General features: G+C 43.2%; 2 protein-coding genes and 1 non-coding gene across 7 annotated transcripts in view; 1 reads left to right on the top strand and 2 right to left on the bottom strand.

Moving 5' to 3' along the window:
- COMMD10 (COMM domain containing 10) overlaps positions 1–19661 on the top strand; it is a 924871-nt gene that overhangs the window by 539032 nt on the left and 366178 nt on the right. The window lies entirely within an intron of this gene.
- Positions 1–19661, bottom strand: part of SEMA6A (semaphorin 6A) — a 162609-nt gene that overhangs the window by 99535 nt on the left and 43413 nt on the right. The window lies entirely within an intron of this gene.
- LOC132537083 (U1 spliceosomal RNA) lies at positions 3142–3305 on the bottom strand. Its single transcript, XR_009548573.1, has one exon. It is a non-coding gene; the product is annotated as a U1 spliceosomal RNA (small nuclear RNA).

The following is a 19661-nucleotide window of genomic DNA, read 5'->3' on the forward strand; positions in this document are numbered from 1 at the left end:
CAAAATCAAACTTTTATGGAAAATGAATTTCCAGGAAGTTTCTGTTCTTCCTCTGGAGGAAGGAGGGCTGCACATTTTAGGAGAATGTACTTCTCAGGGTTCTGCCCCTGAACACTTGAGAAGCAGCCTGTGGTCCCTGGTATGAGTCCCTGTCAGCTCGGCTTCTCTCTCTCTTTCCTTCAAGTTAGTTGCAGACACCTGCATGGGAAGGACCCTTTAATTTCTGTTGGGTTTCAGCAACTACAAAGGTTGTATTTGCTGTCTATATTTATGATTAAGACACTGCCTGAGACTGTGGCCAGTACAAAGATAGAGAATGACTGATATAAAAGAAATCAGAAATCAAGAACCTCTCTGCTTTTTTTTCCTTTACTGCCCCCCACAACTTCTCTACCCTGTGTCCCCCCCCCCCCCACCTGCCTTCTCTCTCTCTTGCCTTGGGAATCCAGTCTCTTCTTTTAAGACGCTCTTCACACATTGCCTCCTCTATGGAGTCTTCCTTGATCCTATCTGACAGTCAATCACCAATGTCTCTCTTTCCCTCCCCATGAACAATCAAACCGACGTTATTTCTTTACTAATCTGCCCACGTCAGTAGACAGTGGACCTGCCAAAGGCTCACACATGTTTGATGGGTAAATAAAGGGATCAATAGTGACTAATCGAATGCACCATCTCTGTCTTCAGAGGATTTGCAATTAACGAGCGACAGAGATGTCAGTAGCAAAATCACAAAGCAAAGAACAGATGCACGTGCACTGTAAGAAAGAAGATTCACATTTTAAACTGTGATTTTTTTCCTTCTTTTTTTTTTCCCTAGAAATCTGAGATTTACTTAGTTCCCTTCATGATAGATTTCCTAAAGATTGCACCAGACTTTTTTTTTTTTAACGTCTGAGTGCTGGCTGGTGTCAGAAGCCCTCCATGTATACGTACCCTGGTAACACACATCAAACTGACAGCTTGCCTTTGCACTTGCAAATACAGGCTCTTGAAATATACATGAAATGTAAGACTCCGGTATTCCTACGGTAACATGAACACTTCCATCTTCTGTGAAATCCCTGACCTAGTTATATGGCTGAAAACACAGCTTAAGTGCATATTGTGCCCAGCACGTGGAAAAAATTGTTTTCTTGAGAACGGTGAATTTTGCATGCCTCTAGTTTTGTATTATTAAATCTGTGACCTTAATATTGCATGAGAGTTGATATTTTATTCAATTATATGGGCAATGAAATAAGACCCAAGGAAGACGTAGCTGGCTCAGACCTTCTCTCCCCCGGGGTGTCAAAAGATAATGGTGTTCTTTCTCTACGTCTGACAATAAAATTTAAATTGTTATTTAAAACTTTGATTAGCAAAACAGTAATTCAAATAGAAGTTAAGTCTTCACAGCACTACTTGGCATTGACTATTTTGTCCTAAGAATTGAGTAATGTTGAACATCTCTTTCCTAAAATGGGTGGGATTGGATCCTCCAAAATGCTGGACAAAGAAAATGAAGCAAAAAAAAAATTAACTGTTGCCAAATTAAACAAATGGGTCTGGGGCATGCTAAGTAAAATAAATGCTCTGCAGTGCTCTAATGTGAAGAAAGCTAGGAACTTTTAGGACATGGTCTTTTATAGACACTAAGGCACAAAGAGATGAAAGTATAAAGTATAAAGTACTTCTCCATCTTCCTAAGAACTGATGTTCTAACTTGTGCTTGGAGGAAGGGGTGGAGAGCGTATACTGTTTCATTTCTCTCTGTCAAACCAGTTGGCTCTAATGAAGTCTAATTATTTATTAGTCTCAGGCAATCAGAGTTAACAGCTCAGTGTGAAAGTCAGTAACAATCCTGAGTTAAAAGTCAACCCTGAGACCACAAAACCAGAGATAAGATTAAATTTCAATGTCCAAACAGCTCTCAGCTAATCTGTCTAACAGGTCAAAGTCCAACTCAAGTGTCATTAATTTCATAAAACTCAACTTTACATACCACAAAACGAAAAGCTTGTTTAAAAAAAAAGACATATGAAACTGGGGTTGGGGTGGGAAGAGGAGGAGGCAAGAGAGAGTTAGACAGACATAGAGATTTGTCTTTAATTCTCATTTACTTCCTATCATTGAAGTGTATCACCTTGTAAAATAATTTGCACTCTTCAGGATCACTAGAGGTTAGACACCTAATCAACAAACGTGTGTTTTCCTAACACTTCCTTTTCCTTTCTTCATTTCCTTTCCTAACAATTGGATACTGCTCCAAAGTGATTAACACAGCCCAGGTTTCTCTTCCTCATTTGCCAACCACATCCTTTGTAGCCCTAAGTGAATAAAAAGGCTTCAGAAACTTCCTGCCAGGTTTCTCACTTAATATAAATGTGGGGTCCTTGCAAAATGTCCCATTAAGGAAGAATACAAGCACACTCTGGTTATTGACTCATTGCTGCTCAATGCCTCGGGCTTCACCCCATCTTCATTTGCCTTTCCTGGGTCTCCTGGTACCAGGGACAGCAGTTAATAATTAGGAAAGCCAGTTTAGGTCCATTAGCTTAATGAAACAGATGACTTTGTCTATCTGTAGACCTTGAAACTGTCCAGGCTCAAATATCCACTCAGCTAATGAGTCTTCCAGAGGACCCTGGCAGGAGTGTCATCATTCTGCCACTAAAAGCCTTTCAGCGACTCTGCAGCCCAGCTTTGTATTGGAAAACTAGGCAGAAGCCTAACAGTTGTCAGACTTCCAAAAGGACAACAGCAAGCAGTTGCCTATCTAAGTCGTGACTGATGATACCTCCCTCCAAATTAACAGGGCTGCCTCATCAATATCCTGGCCCACAGCAAACTGAAGCTCTAAGCCCTTGTGAGTGTCCTAGCTCTATAATTACATCCAGGCTGATAACCATCCATTCTACCACTGTGAATGGTGGGCACCAGAGACCTTAATTTCACTGTCCCTCTCTCCCAGATAAAGCCTGACCCTGAGTCCCCAAAACTATGTGACATGCTGATAGGGATAAATGAGTTTTTCTCTGGCTACGTGAAAATAACTAATGGGTTCTAGTGGCCAAAGTGGCACAAAGATAAGCCAAGGTTTGTGCCAGGACTGGATGACCATGTAGACAGGTCTTGAAGGGAGTTCTTTTTTTTTTTTTTCAGGGGAGAGCGCGAACGCAGTCCCCCACTACCACAAATTATGCGGTCGAGTTTCCCACATTTGGGGAAATCGCAGGGGTCAGCACATCCGGAGTGCAATGGATAAGCCTCGCCCTGGGAAAACCACCTTCGTGATCATGGTATCTGCCCTGCCAGGTAAGTATATTGAAGGGAGTTCTTAACCGCAAAGTTTAAACAAAAACACAAAGGGGATCTGGCCAGGGTGAACAAAAAATCTTTGTAGTGTGACACACGATTAGCCAAATGCCTGATATTTCCTCTAGTCATTTTAGTATCTGAGACACAGCTACCAGAGAGGTTTTGAATGATCTAAAACTAGGGCTCAAGTGAGCAATTTTCATCAGTGGTTCCCCTTTTTCTCAAAGTGCTGTGTTTTGTTCTCCTAATCAGAAGATGGCTCTAATTCAACACGGCTATACACACAGCCATTTGAATGAAATGTTATAAATTTTAAGTACCTTCAAATGAAAATGAGCATGGTTTACATTGCCTTTATTCTAATGTAACAAGCACTGTTGCTTCCAAGAAGTGGTGAAGAATATTATAGTCTGTACAACAGGACAATTGTACAAATTCCAGTGTTATGGCTACAGAGACGCTCCCTATTACACATGTTCTTAATTGTTACATATATTTTTCTTTTAGCTCACTGAAATATTATGGGTTTCAATTTCAGGCAACTGACAAAGATAAATGTCCCTTCCTGTTTTCCTATCAGAAGTGTACGTGTTCTGAGAGGTTAAAAAATTATAACTCAGCTGTTTAATAATGTATCAGGACTGAAATTTGGCATCTCAGATGTGAATTTGTTTCCAGAAAGAAAGAGAATCTGGCAAGGTTTTCTCTCTCTCTTTTTTTTTTAAAGAGGGAACAATATTTGGGAGCTTGGTTTATTTCTTAAGAGGACTCACACTGGATTTAAGCATGACATAAGGGAGTCGGGCGGTAGTGCAGCAGGTTAAGCGCAGGTGGTGCAAAGTGCAAGGACCAGCGTGAGGATCCCGGTTCGAGCCCCAGACTCCCCACCTGCAGGGGGCAGTCTCTACACAGGCGGTGAAGCAGGTCTGCAAGTATCTGTCTTTCTCTCCCCCTGTCTTCCCCTCCTCTTTCTATTTCTCTCTGTCCTATCCAACAACATCAATATATTGACATCAATAACAACAATAACTACAACAGGGTAACAAAAGGGAATAAATGAATTAATATTTTTAAAAATTTTCCCTTTAAAATTAAGCAAAGTAGGCAGCACACAGACACTGAGGAGCCTTTCTTAGTCAATGATCTAACATCACCTGCCTTTATTTTAGTTGGAGTATTTTCAGCAGGGGTTTCTCTGGCCACTGGGGACTTGTTATTGCACAAACAACAACACTGTAGTGTGGGTAGTTTACTATGCAGTAGGCTCAAATCTCTCACCCCTTTATGTGGAGTGACTCACTTAATCCTCACAATATCTTGTTATTCAAACTGTTATTAACCGCACCCCCACACACATACACACACTTTATAGATGAAGAGGCTGCTTGAGGTCATACAATAACAGGGCAGGTGGGGGGAGCATGAACTTGAACTGTGGGCAAGGTGGCTCCAAAGTCTTCATTTTAACCACTGTGTATAGCGCCCTGTAATCATAGTCATTTCTCAAATCTCAGCCTTAGCAAGGATTTAATAAGTGTCCACAGGCCTATAAGCAGGGATCAGTAGCAGAGATTGGGAGGGGGATGCGGGTGAGGGATGGACTAGGTGTTTCTGGAGCCAAGAAACAAGGGGCAAACTCATGGGGACGAAGTTTGGGGCATAAAGGTCCTACCAGTTTGGGGAAGCCACGGGACCCAGTGGTTAATGGGTCTCAGGCATTTGGGTCCCAATAGACGGTATAACTTAGGCATAAACAGGCTCAACCTGTGTGAACACTTTCCCATCCCGGTGAAGACAAGGCAGGCATGGCCTCTGTCTTTAATACACCCAAGCTTGGTGGTGAACATCTGAGGCCACAATGCCTTGCCCTTCCCCTCTCCAGCTCCAGGGAACATCAATAGTGATGCCTTTGGATGTGGTTGCTTTGAAACCAGTCGGTTCGCAGCCTTCAGTCAGTCACACACAAGCCAATTGTTAAAGTGTCCTTAGCAGAAACCCAGACAGAGATGACAGGTGTAAACAGTTTATAATTTACAGAGTGCAGGATAGGGTTTCACCTGCCTTCTGCCAACACCTCGCAGACATACGTGTGTGTGTGTGTGTGTGTGTGTGTGTGTGTGTGTGTGCAGTGTTCACTTTCTTACTCGAGTTGTTATTATTTTGGCAGAGCCCTGAGCCTGCGTAGGAGCCATCTCACCGCTACCGGAAGTGCTTTTTCACTCAGAGAAAGAGAGAGACAGAGATCAAGAGAGAGATACCAGGGGAGATGTTGGAGATTCCCCTGGTGCCGTGGTCCTTCCCATGTGGTACCAGGGTTCCAACCTGGACAACTTACATGGCACGGCAGGTGTCCTATCTGCTGAGCTATGTCTCCTGCACTGCCCCTCCCCATACTTAAATTATTATTGTTGTTGTCGTTAGTATCTTTACTTGTTGTATAGAGACAGTCAGAAATCAAGAAAGGGTAGGGGAAATAGAGAGGGAGACGGAGAGACACCTGCAGCCCTGCTTTGTCACTCCTGAAAAGTCCCTGCTGCAAGTGGGGGGCGGGGGTGGAGGCTCCAATCCGAGTGGCTGTGCATAGTACTATATGCCCTTAAACAGGTGTGCTGGTGCCCGGTCCCCTGTCAAGATTGTTTTATTTATTTATTTATTTTTCCATCAATCCTGAGATGTTCCTATCTGACAAGCTTTTGGCCATCTGTGTTACCTCAACAGTTCAAACTATGTAAAGCTTGAGGTTGAGTTCTCAGTTGGCATTTCAGGTGATGACATGAGGATGTGTTCGGGGTACTATGGCCATAGGCTCAGCTAACATTTCAAAATGAAATCCTCTGAAGAGCCCCCTCTTGCTACCTTGTGCTCCTGTGGAGTCCCACCCCCTCCTCCTCCTTTATAGAGCTGGGGCCTTACACATACATGATTTCCTTGCTCTTAGGCTGCCTATTCATTCTGATAGAAACACATATGCACAGAGGGAGAAATAGCACAGTGTGGGGCTTCCTCTGGTGTTACGGTATCTTCCATGTGGTAATGGGGTTCCAACTTGGGTCTTGCCCCTGGCAAAATACATGATGGTCTATCCAGTGAGTTCTATCTCTCCAGTCAGTTTCCCCTCTTTTTATACCAGGGGCGTGGTGGTGGTGGTGTCACCTTTGCCTTTGAGAGATAGCAGGTTTGAAATGATGAACTTCTGAGAGCGTGTGCATGGATGTGGGATTTCTGATGTCTTTGGAGTTGATCCTACTTAGCTGCCTGCTGCGGTTTTTCATGGCTGACACGACTCCGTGAAACTTGGACTAACTGGAAGGCTGGGGGGGGCGGGGCTTGGGGGGGTTCTTGTTGAAGGATTGCCTGGTTAAACTGAATGTTATTTAGAAAACCCTTGTTACTGAAAATCTTTCCAAAGCACATCAGTGCACTTCTCTCTGGAGTGAGGCTTCGCTGCCGGAGAAAAATTGTTCTGAGTCCTCTGGATTTTGAGGCAAATCCCGCAAAGCTGCTAAGGACTCTCCAGTCCCAGCTCTGGCAGGGACTGCCTCTCTCTTTACAGGCAACACAGCTAAGATTCAAAGCCTCCCTGCTCTCTGGACAATCTTTATCGCCTCCGGGACCAGAGACCTGGAGGCCAACACCACTCACCCCTCCTCCCTGTCCTTTCTACTCCCAGAACTGCCCCCAACTTCACCAGCTTCTGGATTCATCCTCTCTGGCCTCCTCAGTGAGGCTGCCTTTGTCTTCGTCCTTTCTTTCATGGGCTCACTCCTAGGCCATAGACATGCCCAGAAATACACCTGTGCCCCTACTCCAAACAAATCTTTCTCTCCTTTTCTCCTTCCCTGGCAAACTCCTCAGTCCTTCCCTTCACTGCCCAACTTCACTGCCATCTTTGCAAAGACAGACATGAAGACCCACATCTGCTCCCTTCTGCTGGGCAGCTCTGTTTCCCCTTTCCTGTCACCCCGCCAACTCCCCAAGACCATGGAAGGCTAAGGGCTGCACCCAGTGGCTTTGTCTCAGCAAGCCGTTCTCATTCTTCTAAAATGCCTCCATACTTCTTCCTCTTCACTTCAGCTCCATGGCAGCTGCCATTTTGTTGGATTTCACTCCCCTCCAGCACTTCTCGCCACACTTGTAACAGGAAGCGGAGCCCCTCAAGCTCAGCCCTGCTAACTAGGCTACCAAGCCTGCTCTTGTATTTTCCAGCTTATTTTCTTCTCTCTCTCTCTCTCTCTCTCTCTCCCTCCCTCCCTCCCTCCATCCATCCCTCCCCCTTCTTCCTTCCTTTCTTCCTTTCTTCTTTTGGTGGTGGTGGTAGAGGGTTGGTTTCCAATAACCCACCTGCCTGAAGTGCTATTTCTCCCCCACTGGCTCTTCCAACTCCAGTTCAGATGTTAACTCTTCGGAGCAGACTTCCCTGGCCAGACATTCTTTGTGCTTGTCAGAAGTGACTGATGGCCCCTTCTTTGTTCAATGCTTCTCTTCAGCACTCCCTTGTGTGTCCTCTGAAGGAGAGGTGAAGAAATGTTCCACTTCACTTCTCATCAGAGAAATGCAAACAAAGTATACTGAGATACCATCTCATCCTTAAGAGAATGGCTTCTATTAACAAACCAAGAAGTGACAGGTGTGGGAGAGGTTGTGGAGAAAAGGGAACTCTGCTACACTGCTGGTTGGAATGCAAAGCAGGTACAGTCCCTTTGGAAGGTTGTATGGAGAGACCTTAGACAAATAAAAATGGAGGTATGTTATGATCCAGCAATACTACTCTTAGGCATCTATCGAGTGGACAAACACTAATTAGAAGGGACTTATGGTGAGTGGCTGAGTAAACTGTGGTACATATACACAATGGAATACTACTCAGCTATAAAAAATGGTGACTTCACTGTTTTGAGCTGGTCTTGGATGGACCTTGAAAAATTCATGTTTAAGTGAAATAAGTCAGAAACAGAAGGATGAATATGGGATGATTTCACTTTCAGGCAGAAGTTGAAAAACAGTATCAGAAGAGCAAACACAACAGGAACCTGAACTGGAGTTGGTGTGTTGCATCAAAGTAAAAGACTCTGAGGTGGGTGGAGGAGGGGAGAATATAGGTCCAAGAAGGATGACAGAGGACCTAGTGGGGTTGTACTGTTATATGGAAAACTGGAAAATGTTATGCATGTACAAACTATTGTATTTACTGTCAAATGTAAAACATTAATTCCCCAATAAAGAAATTTTAAAAAAGAAGGGAGTTATGTATCCCCTATGTTTATAGCTGCATTATTCACAATATCCAAAGACTAGAAGCATATGCCCATCACCAGATAACTAGATAAATAATTTATAGGATATATAGTCTATGGAATACTACTTTGCAATAAAAAAAGATGTTATTGTGCCCTTTGGGACAAAATAAATGGAATTGGAGGTGATATGCTTAGTGAAGTAAATAGAGAGATGAAAGACAATAGCAGGATAGTTTCACTTTTATGTGGAATCTAGAGATCGACATGATCTTGCCAAAATAAAATAAAAATCCAAACAAAACAGAAGCAAGCAAACTGTAAGACTTATGGGAACTGTGGCGATTATCTTTGGGAGGTGGGGAATATGGAACTTTGGTGGTGGGTGTAGTGTGGGACTACACATTGTAATTATACAATCTTGTAACAGACTATTAATAACAAATAAAAATTATGGAAAGTAAATTAATGTTCTTCTATGGTTCAACAAACAAACAAAAACGGGGCCAGCTGGTGGCACACTTGGTTGAGCACACATGTTACAATGTGTGAGGACCCTACCTCCTTCAAGCTCCCCAGCCCCCACCTGCTGGGTGAAAGCTTTGTAAGTGGTGAAGCAGTGCTGAAGGTGTCTATCTCTCTTCCTCTCTATCACTCCCTTCCCTCTCCATTTCTGTCTCAATCAAATAAATAAAGATAATACCAAAAAAAAAAAAAAAAAAAGAAGTGCTTCCTGACTGAAGAATCCTTTGCCTTAGTAGACTGTGCACCTTGCAAGTCACTGAATTTTGCCCTGTGAATTCACCATGAGACAGCCAGGACGGAATCTGACACCAGGTACATCATTGCGGAAGAAATAAATGAGCACATGAAAGCTTTTAAACTTCACCTTTCTCTCTAGAATCCCAGAAACCTGAGCACAGCCTTCATTCAGCAAAAGGTAAACAAAGCAGTCCTCACAGTCAGCGCACTAACATTGGCAAAGCCTCAGTCACCTGACTAATAATATACACACATCAGGTCACAGGCTCCAGGAGATGCGTCATGCAAATGCAACATCTTTTTCAGGAGGAAATGAGGCTCTAAGCAAAAGCACAGGGCTGGACGGTGGCACACTTGGTTGAGCACACATGTGACTTATGAGCAAGAACCCGGGTTCATGTCCCCCGGCCACTACTTGCAGGGAGGAAAAGCTTTACAAATGGAAGCGGTTCTACCAGAGACAGCCAGAAATCAAGAGGGAAAGGAGTGATAAGAGAGGGAGAGAGGAGGCCAGGCGGTAGCGCAGCGGGTTAAGTGCAGGTGGCGCCAAGTGCAAGGACTGACATAAGTGTCCCGGTTTGAGCCCTTGGTTCCCCACCTGCAGGGGAGTCACCTCAAAAGTGGTGAAGCAGGTCTGCAGATGTCTGTCTTTCTCTCCCTCTCTCTATTTCTCTCTGTCCTATCCAACAATGATGACAGCAATAACAATAATGGTAACAACAACAATGATAAACAACAAGGGCAATGAAATGGAAATAAATGGCCTCCAGAAGCAGTGGATTCGTAGTGTAGGCACCGAGCCCCAGCAATAACCCTGGAGGCAAAAAAAAAAAAAAGAGAGAGAGAGAGAGACAGACAGATGCCTGCAGCACACTGCTTTACCACTTACAAAGCTTTCCCCTTGCAGGTGAGAACCTGGGTCTTTGCGCATTGTAACATGTGCTCAACCAGGTATGCCATTAACCAGCTACAATGAAACATTTTTTTAAAGAAAAAAATAGTTTACAAGTTGTATTGAGAGTAGAGATTAGGGAAGAGTAGAGCTGAGAAGGAGGGGAGATTTTACCCAGACTGTGGTGCTCACCTTAGAGGAGATCATTAGACTGCTAACCTGCCCAGAGAAAGAGGGGCCTGGGGAGCAGGTACCTTGAGGGGTACAGAAGAGGACTGGAAGTGTGGATGAAGAGAAAATGCTGTGACATGCGGTGGGGGGAGGTAGGCAGCGTGGAGGCTGGTGTGAACTGGAGTTTCCTGAAATGCAGATGCCCTCTGGGTTTGGAGAATTAGAAACTGTTCTCAGGGTAACAGCACCATTATTAGCCTGACTTTGCAGCTCATCAGCAAGACAGGGCAACTGGGTCAAGCAGGTGGGAACACAGGGAAGAAGGTGGACTTCAACTTGAGGGACTCATCCACGCAACCTCCAACTCAGGCACCCTGAAATCCGTAAGTTGCCCCCATTCAAATCCTGTTCATTCCAGGGGTCCCTGTACACCTTGCACAATGGGGCTGGTTTGGTGCTGAGCAGAGGCAAATACACAGTAAATTCCAAGAAGCGATCCGGGTTATATAGGTCATGTTATAACTGCAAGGAGTAGAACTGCTGCTTAAGAGACTCCCGTTATAAAGAATGTTTGCCAGACAAGTTACACCCACTTCCTCGACTCTTCATCCATGCAGATTTTGCCTGCAAGGAGAAACCTCGAAGCAGGGGGTCTCTATGTCACTCTCAAGCAAGAATATCCACTCGTCACATTACAGACTTTTAAATTTATTTTATATATATATTTATTTATTTTCCCTTTTATTGCCCTTGTTTTTTATTGTTGTTGTAGTTATTATTGTTGTTACTGATGTTGTCACTGTTAGACAGGACAGAGAGAAATGGAGAGAGGAGGGGAAGACAGAGAGGGGGAAAGATAAACACCTGCAGACCTGCTTCACCACCTGTGAAGCGACTCCCCTGCAGGTGGGGAGCCGGGGCTCAAACTGGGATCCTTACACCAGTTCTTGCACTTTGCACCCTGTTTGCTTAACCCGCTGCACTGATTTACCACCTGATTCCTCCGCCTCCACCATGATCCAGGCTTGAGCCTTGTCCCCATCACAGGGAAGGAAGAAACTTTGGTGCTGTTCATTCTCTCTCTCTCTCTCTCTCTCTCCCTCTCCCCCCCTCACTCTTTGCTTTGTTTGCTTTATTGAGTAATGGTTTACAGTATATATTTTTCACCACTCCTGTCATCAAAGGTCTATGTCTCCATCCCCATTCCCCATAGATAACCACTATATCTTCCCCACCTTCTTAGATATAGGTTGACATTTTCACATTCCTATACTCACTTCTTTATAGTCCACATATGGGTGAAACCATTCAGTACTTGTCCTTCACTTCTTTACTTGCTTTGCTAGTGTAATCTTCTCCAATTCCATCCACTTTATACCAAAAGACGCAATATCACTTTTTTATTGCTAAATAATAATTACTTCGTTAAGGATGTGTCCCATAATATTTTTTATCCAGTCAACTGTTGAAAGGCCTTTTGGTTGTTTCCAGGTCTTTGCTATTGAGATAGGAATAAAGCCTCTATCAACACGGGGGTGGACATGCCCCTTCAAATCAGTGTTATTATATATATATTTTGGGTGTATGCCTAGGAGTAGGATGGCTGCATCATAGGTATTTCCATTTGTGTTTGTTTAAGGATTCTCCAGACTGTTTTCCATAATAATGCTTCACTCTTTGTACCTGAAAAAAAGACAGCCCAGAACAATGGAGCCCTGAAGAAGACAGACAGACAGACAGACAGACAGAAGAAAGTACACACAAATATCCCAAAGGAAAGCATTTTAGCCCACCTGACTTTGAGTTCATCTAGTTCCACCCACCTGCTTTCCCTTCCCTAGTTAAGTTCTCTGGCCTCACCCATCAAAAAAGGAGCATCAGGCTCAGGGGTGTATCAGCAGGTCAGCACCAGATCATCTAATCTGCCTTCATCTCCCTCCACCTCTCTTGTTGCAATTAGATCATCTCTGGGCTGTTATTTTAAGAGGGGCTGGGGTTTCATTTTAGTTGGCAAAAGCTGAGCCCATTCATTGTTTACTCATAAACAAACAAAAGACTCCTCTCCCCAGCCCCAGGATTTTTGCTTGGCTGGTTTTAAATAGATGAGACTGAGCAGATATTTACCATCAGCTTGGCGGTGGGGGATGGGGGGAGAAAGAGACATTGTTCTGGGCATCCCAAGTCATGGGAACAGGGTCCCCACAGGCATGCACTGCTAACCGAGGATCGGACTACAGATAATCAAAGCCTCACTGTAGGTTTCACAGAGTTGGGCCAAACCAGGAGAAGAAAAAAAAGGTCTCAGGGACCAGGTCGTAGCGTATTAAGCACACATAGTACTGAGTACAAGGATCCACACAAGGATCCAGACTCCAGGTCCTGGCTCACCACCGCATCGCTGCAGGAGGCATGCTTCACAAGAGGCAAAGCAAGTCTGTGCGTGTCTCTCTGTCTCTCTCCCTCTCCCCTCTCAATTTCCCTCTGTCCCATTTAATATAAATGGGGGACAAAAATGGCCATCAGGAGCAGTGGATTCCTAGTGCCAGCACTGAGCTCCAGCAATAGCCCTGGAGGCAAAAAAGAAAAAAAGAAAAGAATAAAGGTCCCTAAGTGCCAGCATGTTGGGAAGACATCATTGCCATGAAATTGGGAAACCCACACTGGCAGGCAAACAACAGAAAACAAAAACAGAAATCCAATATGCTTATCAGGGTTTGCCCAAGAAGTAAAAAAAAGGCCCCAGTCTTTCAGAGGACACTGGCAAGAATCCCAGCTCCTTCGACTCTCGAATAATCTGCCTGTGACATTTCTTCTGGTGCTGCACCGCCATTCTGATCTGTCCCCAGCAGTCAAGGATCCACCACAAGGCTAGCAGTCTCTCTGAATGCACCTACAGCTTTGAATCTAGATGTCAGGTGATTCAAAAAGAAAAAAAAAATCACCAAACTGTCTTCTTTTGTGCATTACAAAGGCACTGTTTTCCTGGCTCCAAGTTCAAGACTCATGGGCTATTCGGAGAGGCAAGATGGACAATGTATTAGCATGAGTTAAATGTGGTGGGAGGGCCAAGCATTAAAATCAACTCCATAATAAGTGCAGCCCAGAAACTGGAACTCCCATCTAGCTGAAAGCAAGGACCACAGTAGTTGGAAGTAGTTTTGACGCATGCATTTTTGATGAGATTATTTTGGAAACAATTACACACAGACACACATGCATACACGCACACACAATTGGGGAGATCTATGAATGGGAACCCTCATCGTAATAAAACACTTTTCTTGGAAGTAATGGAAAATAAAACCACAGAAACTAAATACACATCAGAACTTGGACTGGAGTTGGTGTATTGCACCAAAGTAAAAGACTCTGGGGTGGGGAGGGAAGGAGGGTTCAGGACCTGGAACATGATGGCAAAGGACCTAGTGGGGGTTGAATTGTTATGTGGAAAATTGGGAAATGTTATGCATATACAAACTAGTGTATTTTACTGTCAACTGTAAACCATTAACTCCCCACAATAAAGAGATTAAAAAACAAACAAACAAAACTGAAACTGTAACACTGTTCTATGTCTAACCTAGAACCTCAGTCCACAGAGAGGCAATCAGCCTGTATTTTTTTTTATTTCTTTATTGGGGAATTAATGCTTTACATTCAACAGTAAATACAATAGTTTGTACATGCATAACATTCCCCAGATTCCCATTTAACAATACAACCCCCACTATTTCATTCATCATTTTTCATGGACCTGTATTCTCCCCACCCACACCCACCCCAGAGTCTTTTACTTTGGTGTAATACTCTAATTCCATTTCAGGTTCGACTTGTCTTTTCTTTTCTAATCTTGTTTTTCAACTTCGGCCTGAGAGTGAGATCATCCCATATTCATCCTTCTGTTTCTGACTTATTTCACTCAACATGATTTTTTCAAGGTCCATCCAAGATCGGCTGAAAATGGTGAAGTCACCATTTTTTACAGCTGAGTAGTATTCCATTGTGTAGATATACCACAACTTGCTCACCCACTCATCTGTTGTTGGACACCTGGGTTGCACCAAGAACTTTAAGTGACTTGTCCCAAACCACAAGGATACTTAATCAACCTACTTAGAAAAGGTGCCCTGCCTGGCCCCTCCATGTCAGAGTGTGAGGCCAGTTTGCTCTTGACCCTCTAGTAATTTTCCAGTTATGTGACTGGGGGGTTGGTTGGGGGGAGGGAATCCTTTCCTCTTGAGAATCTCAAATGATGTGGCTAAATTGTGAAACTAATACTAACAGGTGCCTTGAGGGTGGTTGCTTAGAGTAAACGTACCATGAGCAAGAACAGAATAAATGCTATCACTGTGACTCTTGTTACTAGTACTAATCATTTCACTGTTAGAAATGTAAATGCTTGTAGGAAAAAAAGAAACAGCTGAGGAAATAGGTCAGGCTGGTGGAGCACAGGCCTTACATGCTAGAGGCTCCGGGTTGGACCCCCCACACCCCACCCCTGTACACATACCTGAGAGTACTCTCTTTCCTTTTTAGCTCTCTCATATGAATAAAATACATCTTTTATTTTCTTACCTTTTATCCAAAATAAAGATATGCTTCACAGAGGATAGAACCCTGGTCCTTGTACACTATAATGTGTATGCTCAACCAGGTGTGCCAACACCTGGCCCCAAAATAAATCTTTAAAAATTTTTTTTATTATCTTTATTTATTGGATAGAGACAGGCAGAAATTGAGAAGGATGGGGTGATAGAGAGGGAGAGAGACAGAGAGACACCTGCAACACTGCTTGACCTCTCGTGAAGCTTCTCCCCTGCAGGTGAGGACTGGGGGATTGAACCTGGGTCCTTGCGCACTGTAACATGTGCGCTCAACCAGGTGCACCACCACTGGGCCCTCAAAATAAATCTTTTAAAAGGCAGCCATGTGGTGGCACACCTGGGAGAGTGCATGCATTACCATGTACAATAACCCGGGTTCAAGTCCATGGTCCACCACCTGCCAGAGGAAAGCTCTAAGTGTGATAAAGCAGTGTTGCATTTATCTTTCTTTCTCTCTCCCTGTCTACCCCTCCCCTCTCCTTTTATCTTTGTCCTATTAAATAAAGGCAAGAAAAGGGGGGAGGGGACCACACATATAAATAACCCCAACGATTTGTGAATATGCACTTGGAGAATAAAGGCAGGTTGGCCACACCAGCAAAATATTTAACTAACTGTGTTATCATCTCTTGAAAACATAGGCATGGGCTGTAGAAATAGCTCATTCAGACAGTGTACTGCTTTGTCATGTGTGTGAGCCAGGTTTAAGCCCAGCCTCCACCATATAGAAAGAAGCTTAGGAGTCTGAAGAACTCTCAGAAGGCTAGAAATGGATCTACCCTATCACCCTGCAATTCCTCTCCTGGGGATATATCCTAAGGAACCCAACACACCCATCCAAAAATACCTATGTTCACTGCAGCACAATTTGTAATAGCCAAAACCTGGAAGCAACCTACTTGTCTCAGAACAGATGAGTGGCTGAGTAAGTTGTGGTGAACACTACTCAGTTATTAAAAATGATGAGTCCACCTTCTTCACCTCATCTTGGAAGGAACTTGAAGAAATTACGTTAAGTGAGAAAAGCCAGAAAGAGAAAGATGAATATGGGATGATCTCACCCATAGATAGAAGCTGAAAAATAAGACCAGAAGGGAAAACACAAAACAGAACTTGGACTAGATTTGGTGTATTGTACCAAAGTAAACAATTCTGGGGCAGGGGGAGGGTTCAGGTCCTGGATCATGATGGTGGAGGAGGACCTAGGTGTGTGTGTGTGTGTGTGTGTGTGTGTGTGTGTGTGTGTGTGTGTGTGGCAGCGGGGGGGGGGGGGCTTAGAGTGTTATGTGGAAAACTGAGAAAAGTTACACATGTACCAACTGCTGTGTTTTACTGTCATCTGAAAATCCTTCTAATAAAGAAAAATTTAAAAAAGAAAGAAATTTAGGTACTGTGATCTCTCTCACTTTCTCTGCCTCTTCCTAAAACAAACAAATACACTCAGGACAAGTGCTTTGTAAAAATAGTAATCTGTAGCTTTCACATGTGAGTTTCAAACTTTATTTATTTATTTATAAAAATGGAAACCCAGACAAAACCATTGGATAAGAGGCTACAATTCCCACTACCAGAACTCCGTATCCCATCCCCTCTCCTGATAGCTTTCCTATTATTTAACCCTCTGAAGAACTCTTCTGAAGAAGAGTATGAACCCAGGGTCACTATGGGGTGCAGATGGTGGAAGGTCTGACTTCTGTAATTGCTTCCCCACTGAACCTGACTCAACCATCTATATGGACTCAATAAGTTGAGGTAAAGGAGAGGGACAAAGACCACAACAATTTCAATGTGGTGGGGGCTGGGCTTGAACCTGGGTCATGTACATGACAAGACAGTGTACTATCCAAGTGAGCTATTTCACCAGCCCATGGTTTGGTTTGGTTTTAAATGTGGTGGGTGTTTGTTAGTTCTCTAAATGATTTTTACGTTCCACAAAATTACTTATCACTGCTTATTTTTCCCATGGACATCTGGAAAGTACTAACTCAGATGGTCAGTTTGCTCTGCCTGCTATCCTCAGGGGCTGAGCTCAAATCTGTCGAGTGTCTGAATGCCTGGATAATAAATATTTTTTCAGTCTTTGGTGCTGCATGTTTCCCAGAGCTCCGCTAGCTCTCTCTCTCCTTTTGCAAGTTTCTCAGGAGAGTTCTGTTCATCACAACAGAGTTCTGGTTAGTGTTCTGAGATGAGTTTTTACTCTCAACAATAGTCTGGAATATTTTTGTCTGTTATCTTAATTGGACCTATTAAGTATCTGTTAGGATATATTCATGACAATGTTTCATGTACTTACATGAATTCCAGGAACACGAGATGAGTTGCTCATGATAAGAATAAAACAAAATAAATATTTCAGATAGCGCTGATGTTACTCTAGATCCTAGTCTATATCATAAGAGACACCAAATAAATGCTGTCTTTGCTAAATTCCTCCTCTTCCTTGCCTTAACATGTTTAGTTAACCAACATTGTGTTTTGTGAATACATCCTTTGAGTTGGCAATATATTTTTTTCTATAGAAATCCTCCATGTGTCCCGTAGAAGGCATGTGGTTTGCTATACAGAAGGGAAAGCTGTGAACATCTATACATTTCCTTTCTATGCCACAACTTCACACCTGTGAAGTTAAGGCAGGGTATCATTACTTGCCACCTCAAGGCAACCTTTGCCAGTGGAATTCCCATTGTGATGGTGGGGTCAAGCATGGTTGGCAGCTCTGCTTCCTGAAGTAGGAGGCAATACTAGGCTGTTCTTGTAGTCTTTCGGTTTGGTTTGGTTTGGTTTGGTTTAGTTTAGTTTGATAGTTTCCTTCTTGGAATAGAAATCGTGTATTCCCAAGTCGAAGACTGCTAAAAATCCGTAGACTATTACATAGGCACATAATCTGACATGCTAGGAAAAACATTCTCTCACTCTCACACGTCTGTAAGCTGAAAACAAAACACATCCTTGATAGTCTTCACCAGTAAGAACTATGATAGCTGTGTGGGTTGGGCCACATGTCTTTCATTTTTGCCAGGTCAGTCCCCCTCCAATCACACAAAACCAAATAAGTGATGGATATCCTTCCAGAGCCTGATTTCCACTAGTAGAATTGCTAATATTTTTTTGGCATTAGAATAGATGCTAAGATTAAATGTTTTACAGAGTTTTGGGAGTCCTGATAAGTAGTTTGTGTTTAAGTTTTAAAAATTTTTTTATATTTATTTATTTTCCCTTTTTGTTGCCCTTGTTTTTCATTGTTGTTGTAGTTATTATTGTTGTTGTTATTGATGTCATCGTTGTTAGATAGGACAGAGAGAAATGGAGAGAGGAGGGGAAGGCAGAGAGGGAGAGAGAAAGATAAATACCTGCAGACCTGCTTCACCACCTATGAAGCAAGTTCCCTGCAGCCAGGGGTTCGAACCGGCATCCTTACGTCTTGTGCTTTGCGCCACATGCACTTAACCCTCTGTGCTACAGCTCAACTCCCTTAAGTTTTTTTGTTTTTATTTTTTGCCTCCAGGGTTATCACTGGGGCTTGGTTCTTGCACCACGAATCCACTGCTCCTGGCAGCCATTTTTTCCATTATATTGGATAGGACAGAGAGAAATTGAGAGGGGAGAGGGAGACAGAGAAAGAGAGAGAGAGAGAGAGAGAGTGAGAGAGAGAGAAGGAGAGACTAGAGCAGACCTGCTTCACTACTGTGAAGCTTCCGCCCTGCAGGTGGGGAGCCAGGGCTTATCCCAAGGTCCTTGCATAGATCCTTATGCTTTGTACTATGTGCCCTTAATCCAATGTGCCACCACCTAGTCAACTATATTTAATTTTTTTTTTTTTACCCTTTTTGTCTTGGACCTTCGTAACCTCATGGCTTTTATAAACAATTTATGTTATTGTGGCCTGGGAGATGGCACAGTGTATAAAGTGTTTGACTCTCATGTTGAGGTCCTAAGTTCGATCCCCGGCAGCACATGTACCAGAGTGATGTCTGGTTCTTTCTCTCTCTCTCTCCTCCTATCTTTCTCATAAATAAATAAAATCTTTAAAAAAAAAAACCCAATTTCTGTTATTTAAGCCCTCAGTCACATCAATTGTCCTTCCACTAGGACTATCTTAAACGAACACTAGATATAGAATGTGTCGCGTTGCTTTGCCTGGTTAATTTTTAGTTTGTTGCATAAGTGTTCTTGAGAATTTTCTCAACTCATTGTTTGTTCTGCTAGCCTCCTTCCCATTGAAACCTCATTTCATCTTTTCATTTTCTTCTGTGAATCTGTATATATATATATATATATATATATATATATATATATATATATATATATATATTTTGCCTCCAGGGTTATTGCTGAGGCTGGGTGCCTGCACCACAAATCCACTGCTCCTGGAGACCATTTTTTCCCCTTTTGTTGCCTTTGTTGTTTTATCACTGTTGTGGTTATTATTATTGTTGTTGCTGTCGTTGGATAGGACAGAGAGAAATGGAGGCAGGACGGGACACAGAGAGGGGGAGAGAAAGATAGACACCTGCAGATCTGCTTCACTGCTTGTGAAGTGACTCCCCTACAGGTGGGAAGCCAGGCTTCACGCCACGTGTGCTTAACCTGCTGTGCTACTGCCGGACTCCAGAATCTGTATAATTTTTATAAACATCCCTTTTTTTTTTGTTTGTTTTATCACTGTAAGCTTCTGGTTAGGTAAAAGGAATGCTTTCA

Source organism: Erinaceus europaeus, chromosome 2 (assembly GCF_950295315.1).
Source record: "Erinaceus europaeus chromosome 2, mEriEur2.1, whole genome shotgun sequence".
NCBI classification, from domain to species: Eukaryota; Metazoa; Chordata; class Mammalia; order Eulipotyphla; family Erinaceidae; genus Erinaceus; species Erinaceus europaeus.